The sequence below is a fragment of the Cnephaeus nilssonii genome (assembly GCF_951640355.1).
Source record: "Cnephaeus nilssonii genome assembly, chromosome: 15".
NCBI lineage: Eukaryota > Metazoa > Chordata > Mammalia > Chiroptera > Vespertilionidae > Cnephaeus > Cnephaeus nilssonii.
The window spans coordinates 12,067,161-12,076,489 of NC_137086.1; the positions used below are offsets into that span (position 1 = coordinate 12,067,161).

The 9,329-nt window shown below is 39.2% G+C and overlaps 1 pseudogene across 1 annotated transcript; it reads right to left on the minus strand.

Annotated features, from left to right (window-relative positions):
- Positions 1-5,362: 5,362 nt before the first annotated feature.
- On the minus strand, positions 5,363-6,021 carry LOC307111586 (transmembrane protein 126A-like; annotated as a pseudogene). Its single transcript has one exon. The product of its transcript is annotated as a transmembrane protein 126A-like (transcript).
- Positions 6,022-9,329: the final 3,308 nt, after the last annotated feature.

Genomic DNA, 9,329 nt, shown 5'->3' on the forward strand with positions numbered 1-9,329 from the left:
CCATGAATTTGGGAGTTGCAGCCCCTGCCCAGTATTTGTAAGGCAACATGAGGAACTCTGTCAGGGGCTGAAACCCTTTACTGGTGAGACCCAACAAATACTACAAACCCCAGTCTGTACATTTTAGATCTCATTTGCCACCAGTTTTGATAAATCAAAGTCACCCTCTCTCATCCCAGACCCATGCCAGCTCTTCAGTGCCTATGATATATTACTCTGATAGTAGAGAGCTGGCTCCCCCTTGTGCCTGAGAAATACCCAACTAATAGACACCCAGGAACTCGGAGTAAAGAGTAGTCAACCTTTTAAAGGCTTTCTACATATCTGTGGGCCCCCAGCCTCTATCTGAACTCTCTTTTCCTTTCTTAGTATATCTACATTTACATTATATTTAAATATATATATGTGTTTTTATTGATTTCTGAGAGGAAGGGAGAGGAGAGAGAGAGAAACATCAATGATGAGAGAGAATCACTGATCAGCTGCCTCCTGCACAACCCATACTAGGGATTGAGCCTATGACCCAGGCATGTGCCCTGACCGGGAATCGAACTGTGACCGCTTAGTTCATAGGTTGATGCCCAACCACTGAGCCATGTTGGCTGGGCTACATTAGATCTTTAACCAATGCCCTTTCCTCAACCACCACCGCTTCAATAGTGCCTTCAGACTATCATCCCTTTGGTTTTCATATTCTGCAAACACCTCTTCCTAACTCTACAACTCAAGCTGGGTAAAATTAGGAAAGGATCCTGCAAAGATTCTCTGTTTCTTTTTACCCACAACTCTCTCCCATGTGCCTTCACTGGTAAAGTTCTCTCTCATCTTGGCATCATGATCAAGGTCAAGTCAGAGAAGAGACCCTGCTTTCTTGGCCCGGGGAAGGCAAAACAGCCCTTGATCCTGTTGATGAGGCCAACATGTTAGGCAGCCCCACTCCCACGTGTGGAATGGATCTGATACAGAATCAAATTTCCCCAAGGCTAGATATAGGAGGACCCTAGAAATCCAGAAGGTTTTCTTTTTGCTTGCCAAGTACTTGGTACAAAGACATCAAGTGAATTCAATTCTTATACAACTGTATATGATATTCAGGTATTATGACCAACATGGAGGACTGCTCACCTTGGGGGACTTTAGAGGCTGGCTACACTCTGCCACTGTGGAGGAGACAAAGATGACTAAGATATGACCTCTATCCCTAGGAACTCACAAGCACATGTAAGCAATTGCAAATGAGAAAGAGAGAGTTGAAGAGGGTTGGGACAACAGGCTAGGTGCAGAGAACTACCAGAACTGTTGGGGAACATTACATGATAGGCCAAGAATCAAGGAAAATTTTGGAAAAAGGTGGTGGAGGTGGAGTGAGGGAACACCCAAAGAAAACCTGAAGGATCAAATGGTTCTAATTTTATGCAAACTCTTTCAGAGCATTCAAAAAGAGGAACCATTCCTCAATTCACAAGTCTAGCATAACCCTGACACCAAAAAATCTGAAGAACAGAAGAAGAGAGGAAATTTACAACCTTATCTCACTCATGAAAACAGGTAACAAAAATCCTACACAAACTATTAGCAAGTAGAATGCAGCAATATCGTTTAAGACAAACACCCAGTTAACTTATGCAAATGGGTACACAAATTAGTAATTATTAATAATCAGGAATATTTAGGTTGAAACCACAATGAAATACTATTACCACATATATCAGATTGGCTAAAATTAAAGAGCCTGATAATACCACATGTTGGTATGAGAGCAAGAACTGTCTGCCATTCACCACTGGTGGAAATGTCAATATAACCACTTGGGAAAATAGTTTGCCACTGTCTACTAAACTTTAAGTCACATATACTCTATAACCTAGCAATTCCACTCCTAGTTAGATACCCTAGAGCAGGGATCTTCAAAGGGTAGTCCCTGGACCAACAGCATCAGTATGAGCATCACCTGGAAACTTACTAGGAATGCAAAATTCCTGCACACACTCCAAAGTTACTCAATTGGCAACTCTAGGGTCCAGCAACCTGTATTTAACAAGCCCTCTAGATGATTCTAATGCATGTTAAAGCTTGAGAAACACTGCTATGGAGAAATAGGAATGTAAGTCCACCAAGGTACATGAACAAGAATGTTTTTAATAACATTGTTTATAATAGTCAAACACAGAAAACAAGCCAAATGTTCATCAATATAATGGATAAATAAGTTATGCCATGGTTATATAATGCAATGAAATAATAAAAACAAATGAATGTCAGCTGTGCAAAATAGCATGAATGACTTTCAAATATAATGATGAGTAAATATATAAGACACAAAGAATACATTTTTATATACATATAGAAAAAGGTTCTTGTCAAACTCTACCTATATATTTTAAGAACCAAAACTGTACCTCCAGCCATAATCTTTTCTTAGCACTCGGGGCTGGCATATAACTAGTACCTGCCATATAATGTGTGCTCAGTATGACAGGTCTCATTCCTTATAATGATATTATTTTTATCTTTATTTATTTTATTTTTTTGAGTTTTGTTGTTTTTTACTTACGAGTAGGATAATTAAAAATATATATTTTTATTGATTTCAGAGAGGAAGGGAGAGGGAGAGAGAGAGAGAAACATCAATGATGAGAGAGAACCATTGATCGGCTGCTTCCTGCACACGCCCTACTGGGGATCGAGTCCGCAACCCAGGCATATGCCCTTGACCGGAATCAAACCCGAGACCCTTCAGTTTTCAGGTCAACGCTCTATCCACTGAGCCACGCTAGCTAAGGCTATCTTTATTTTTATAATCTTTATAGTGACTGCAGAATATTTCATACTACGAATATACCATATTATTTAACCTCTTCCCTGTTGATGGGCTTTTCAAGAATATTACTTTGGTTGCCCCAATATTTTGTCTCCTTGTTTGGGGGCTTTGGGTGCTGTTTTCTGAGAAACAGCATGGAACAGGTGGCAGCAGAGACAGACTCAGACTCAGAGGTATGAAAATTCTATGAGGTAAGAGACCATGAATGTCTTTTTCTAAGACCTTGTCTGCTATTCAAATTATTTAATTGAGTTGATTTTCCAGGTTAACTTTTCTCTAAGAAAAAAAAATGTTCTGGCCTGTTTTATTTATCTTTGTTAGAGCATAAATTGATTCCTTGCAAATTTTATTTACAGTGAATTAACCCCAGAGAATCTGGTCAACTGGGTGTAGTGACAAGATAAATGAGACCATGGATTCTGGAGTAGGGTGATCCTCTAAGGTCATTTCATTTCCCCATGTTGACACCTCTTGTCTGTCTCAATGCAACAGCAACTGAGAAACGTGTCAAGCCTTACGAGTTAAGAAAGCGTATAGCTCACATTTTCTAAGAGTACCTACTTAAGATATCCTAGCTTTCTCAAATGTACTTGACCCATTGTAACTTGTGATTTGGAACCTATGACACCATACCTGACCTCTAGGGAATAACTGGCTCCAGAGAAGATGCTTGTAGGGAGGACAGGCTGCTTGGGAGTCCTGCTCCTTTGAAACCTTGCCTCCATACTCTCTACTTGATGACCAGTTTTCCAGCCCCATCCTAGAAGAGTCGTACAAGTATTGGCAGTCAAAGCAAAGATTGCAAGGAGCAGCAGATGAGCATGGCTCAGAGATGAGACTCAAGCAGCATGCACAGTGACCTGTCAGGTTTACCTTGCAATGCCCATTGTGATGTCATATGGAGTCACAGCCTTGAGAAAGAAAACTGTTTGACTGAGAGGGGCATGGAGTTGAGTAATGGCGCTGACATGGGGGCTGGCCCTTCCACTGCCATCACATGTCAGTCTTCTACTATTATTTGGTCTCCTTGTTTGGGGGCTTTGGGTGCTGTTTTCTGGGAAACAGAGCACGGAACAGGTGGCAGCAGAGACAGACTCGGACTCAGAGGTATGTGAGGCAACACTCTCTTGAAATTCATTGCTCCCTGCCCCTACCCCTGGAGCAATAAAAACGCCTACATCTTGGGCCATGGGGGAAATTGGATGGGGGTAGGGGGAAGTTGGGATAGTGCTTTTGTATCATTCTGCTAAAAGCAACTAAACCATCAAAATCTCTCAGCAGCATTTCCCAACCTTTCCTGACTCTCAAACTTTTTTTATTGTCATAAATTCCCCATAGGAATTTAAAAATCATTTTATCCCTTTTCCATAATATATGATAAGTGATTTTAGGTGAATAATATTATTATTTTCAGATTGTTCACTGCTTGTATATGGAAATACAACTTATTTTTGTATGCCATTGATATTGTATCTTGTTACTTTGCTAAATTAATTTATTAACTCTAATAGTTTGTGTGTATTCATTAGGCTTTTCTGTAAATAAGATTGTTGTCTGTGAAATAGAGGTAGTTTTACTTTTTTCATTTCTAATTTGGATGTGTTTTATTTCTTTTTCTTACCTAATTGCTCTGGCCAGAGCTTCCAGTACAATGTTAAAGAGAAGTAGTGAAAGCAGTCATACCAGTCTTGTTCCTCATTTTAGAGAGAAAACTTTCAGTCTTCCACTTTTGGGCATGGTATTAGTCGTGGGTTTTTCATAAATACCATTTATCATGTTGAGGAAGTACCCTTCTAATCCTAGTTTGCTGCATGTCTTTAAAATCATAAATGGGCGTTGGATTTTATTAAGTTCTTTTCCCACATCAATGGAAATAATCATGTCAGCTTTCCCCCTTAATATCATTATTATCATTTAAAAATATTTTTATTGATTTCAGAGAGGAAGGGAGAGGGAGAGAGAGATAGAAACATCAATGACGAGAGAGAATCACTGACCAACTGCCTCCTGCAGGCCCCAAACTGGGGATCAAGCCCACCACCAGAGGCATGTGCCATCTTGGGGAATCAAACCAGTGACCTCCTTGTTCATAGGTCATTGCTCAACCACTGAGCCATGCTGGTAGAGCAATCATATGTATTTTAAAGTACACATGATTTTTGTTGTTGTTAATCCTCACCCGAGGATATTTTCCCATTAATTTTTAAAAAGAGTGGAAGGTTATGGGAGAGAGAGAGAGAAATACTGATGTGAGAGAAACATATTAATTGGTTGCCTTCTGGGAATCTATTCAGCAACCAACGTATGTGCCCTTAGACAAGAATCAAACCCTGGACCCTTCAGTTTGTGGGCTGACACTCTATCCACTGAGCCAAACCAGCTAGGGCTACAGTACATGTCTTTTAACAATGTCTGTACTGACTGACTGGGAGTTTGTTTATATTGCCCATGTTTGTCTCTTAGTTTTCAATCATTTAGTCTTTTTTTTTTTTTTTTTTGGGTTATTATAGTTTTATTTTTGTGTACACATTTGCTTAACAATCATTCAATGTTTAGGCCAGGTTCAGGTAATTGAAGAGCCTTTATAAGTAGTTTATATTGCCTAGAACTAAGGTATGCTGAAAACCCAGTCTGGAGCAAAATAGGAAATAACATCTTTCTAAAGATAGGTTGAGAAATCTGATCCAGTAGGTTAAGATGTTTCCTCTCTCTAGTAGCAGGGCTGAGGCATACCTGGCTGCTAGGCCACCATTCACAGGAATAGCCAAGAAAACAGGGTACAGACCACCAAAAACAAGTCCAACCAATCCACCTCGTATTGTGGCAGGTTTCACAATGCAAATCACCTGTATTCAGTGGTAAACTTACAACAGTTTTGTAAGATACGTCTGCTGTCAAAAATGGGATCACTCCCATTGGTAAACCAGCAGCTATACGAGCCTGTGTCACATTTAAGACGGGTCGAAAAAGACCTGTTTGCTATTAGGCCACAGAGAGCAGCATTAAGTCCAATATATGTTGATCCATGTTCAAGTAGATTCCTTTCTGCTTCTGGAAGTTGGTTAATTTTTCTGTTTATGATGTCCAAAATGTGTTCTTTCTTGAAAGTATCATCTGATTCATGATTTTCCATCTTGAGCCTTATGCTCTCCCTGCCGCCCTCGGTGCCAGCTCCGGCTTTCCTCGGCCCTAAGGCTCACCGCAACCTTCACCCTGCTCCCGCGGGCGCAGCCATCTTTGGAGGCACCCAACCATTTAGTCTTATATTTTAGTATTCACGGCAATTTTTTTATTGAATACCAGGTATGTTATATGTAAAGTTACTTTTCTCCAGACATGAGAGTTATTTTTGCTTCCAGAAGTCATTTAGAGTAGAGAGAAACTCATCTTAATCCAATTAGGGATTAAACTCATCAGAGGCTAAACTTCAATTTAAAAAGTTATTTAAACCATATGAGCTTCAGTTTTTGAGCCTAGTTTATTTCAGGTATATTCTTTTTTATTTTTTATTTTATTTTTTTAATTTATTTTTTTAAAAATTTCTTTATTGATTAAGGTATCACATATTTGTCCTAATCCCCCCATTCCCATCCCACACCCCTCCCCACACATGCCCCCACCCCCCCTGTTGTCCTTAACCGCTGGTTAGGCTCATATGCTTGCACACAAGTCCTTTGGTTGATCTCTCCCCTTTATCCCCACCCTTCCCTACCCTCCCCCTGAGGCCCGACAGTCTGATCCATGCCTCCTTGTTTCTGGGTCTGTTCTTGTTCATCAGTCTATGTTGTTCATTATTTCCCCTATATGAGTGAGATCATGTACTATTAGAAATACATTTATAAGAACCGAAAATGAGACAAGCAATAATGGTTATGGTGACAGGCAAATGAATCAGTGTGTAGTGAGTTTCTTTCTGGGCAGGTATATTCTTTTTTTAAGAAAATATATTTTATTGATTTTTTACAGAGAGGAAAGGAGAGGGATAGAGAGTTAGAAACATCGAGAGAGAAACATCAATTCAGCTGCCTCTTGCACACTCCCTACCGGGGATGTGCCCGCAACCAAGGTACATGCCCTTGACCGGAATTGAACCTGGAACCCTTGAGTCCACAGGCCAACGCTCTATCCACTGAGCCAAACCGGTTAGGGCTATTTCAGGTATATTCTTATTCCTAGGTATAAACCTTTGGGAGTTTCAACTGAATGTCTGAAATATTTATTAGGGGCCCTCTTCCTTGACCCCTTAAATCATTTTTTGTTCATCTTTCTCCATAAAACCACTGAGCATTTTGTTTAGCTGTTCAGCCATGGCATGACAATTGGTAAATGCTTTGAGGGGGAAATTTGGGCTTGCTTCTCTACAATTCCTTTTTTTCTCTGGGATCTTGGCTCCTCTGGTCCTTGATGCCTTGAAAGCTCTTCAATGACTTTAAATAGATGTTTAAATTTTTTTGGTCCAGTTTTTCTAGATGTTTTCATTTGGAGGATTCAAACAATAATTATAAACAGAAATCCTAGATTAAATTTTTCTCTCTCCATTTTCCCTCTTCTACTAGCTTAAAAGTTATGCACTTTGTTCCTATTTTTCCAGTGGTTACTCCAGGAATTACAATATGCATACTTATCCAATTTTCTGTTCAGAAGTATTTTATTAATGCTGATAAATCCATCCTTTGAGATTTTAATTTCAGTACTGCATTCTAACATTGGATTTTCTTTCAAATCTGTCAGATCACTTTTTATGGTTTTCTATTCCTTACACATATATTTAAGCTTGTCTTTTATTTCTTTAAATGTAATATACATTGTTGTTTCCTACTCTAGATCTGATGATTCCAATATTTGGCATCTCTGTAGGTTTGTTTCTGCAGAAATAATCTATTCAATAAAATACAATATTCATAGATTTTTTTGAGGCCTAGGATAAATATCTTCCTTAGACAGTATTTCAATTTGACTATGGCACCATCAATCCAGGACCACTTTATTTATTTATTTTTAAAAATATATTTTTATTGATTTCAGAGAGGAAGGAAGAGGGAGAATGAGATAGAAATATCCATGATGAGAGAGAATCATTGATCGGCTGCCTCCTGCAAGTTCCCCACTGGGGATCGAGCCCACAACCCGGGCATGTGCCTTTGACTGGAATCGAACCTGGGACCTTTCAGTTCCCAGGCTGACGCTCTATCCACTGAGCCAAACCGGCTAGTGCCAGGACCACTTTAAATTCAGGTTTGAGAGTTTTTTGGGACCATGTAGATGATGTGAACTTGAGCTGCAAATTACACAAAAGTCAACCTGTGGTTACAACTTCCCAAGGACTTCCCTTTAGTTCTCTGAACTTCTTAGTGTTATGAGGTTCCAGCTGAATGTGGCAGGGTCTTCTACTGGATATTTATTGCCTACGTTTTGTATATTTTTAAATATATTTTTATTGATTTCAGAGAGGAAGGAAGAGGGAGAGAGATAGAAACATTAATGATGAGAGAGAATAATTGATCGGCTGCCTCCTGCACACACCTGCCTGGGGATCGAGCCTGCAACCTGGGCATGTGCCCTTGGCCAGAATTGAACCTAGGACCCTTCAGTCCACAGGCCGACACTCTATCCTCTGAGCCAAACTGGCCAGGGCTTATGGTTTGTATTTTTGAAGTTTTCTTTAAAAAGTTCTGTGGAACAACATAAACTGATGAACAAAAATAGAACCAGAGACATAGAAGCATGGAGCAGGCTGTCCAACCTATGAGGGAAGGCGGTGTGTGTGTGTAAGAGATCAACCAAAGGACTTGTATGCATGCATATGAGCATAACCAATGGACACAAACAGTGGGGAGGTGAGGGCATGTGCTGGGGGGTGGGAGCAGCCAGGAAGAGGTCAATGGGGGTAAAAGGAGACTCAAGTAATACTTTAAACAATAAAGAATTTAAATTAAAAAAGAAAACAAAAGAAAGATTTTTTAAAAAGTTCTTCTGTGCCCTAGGCCACAAAGAGTTTCTCTTACTTTTTTTTTTTTATATGCCAGTCTTACCGTCCACATTTTAATTTTTATTTTTTGTTAATCCTCATCCAAGAATATTTTTTCCATTGACTTTTAGAGAGAATGTTTCTCCATTTATTCAGATCATCTTCTATGTCTTTTATTAAAGTTCCATAATTTTCTATATAGAGGTCTTCTGTAGTCTTGGCTAACTTAATACCTTGAAATACTCTATCATTTTTATTGCTATTATGAAGGACATATCTTTTATTATTTAAAGTTATATATTTTCCTAGTTTGTTTGCTACAGTAGAGAAATGCTATAGGTATTCATAAGTTCTGATATTTAGGAACCTTTTATTAAGTCTGATGGAGAATGTCTTTGATTATAATTTTGATTGCTTTGATACTTATTGGTCTACTCAAATTATATATATATTGCCTACTTTTGGTATTTTACATTTTTACTAAGAATTTAGCCACTTCGTCCTAACCAGCCTGGCTCAGTGGATAGAGCGTCAGCCCTC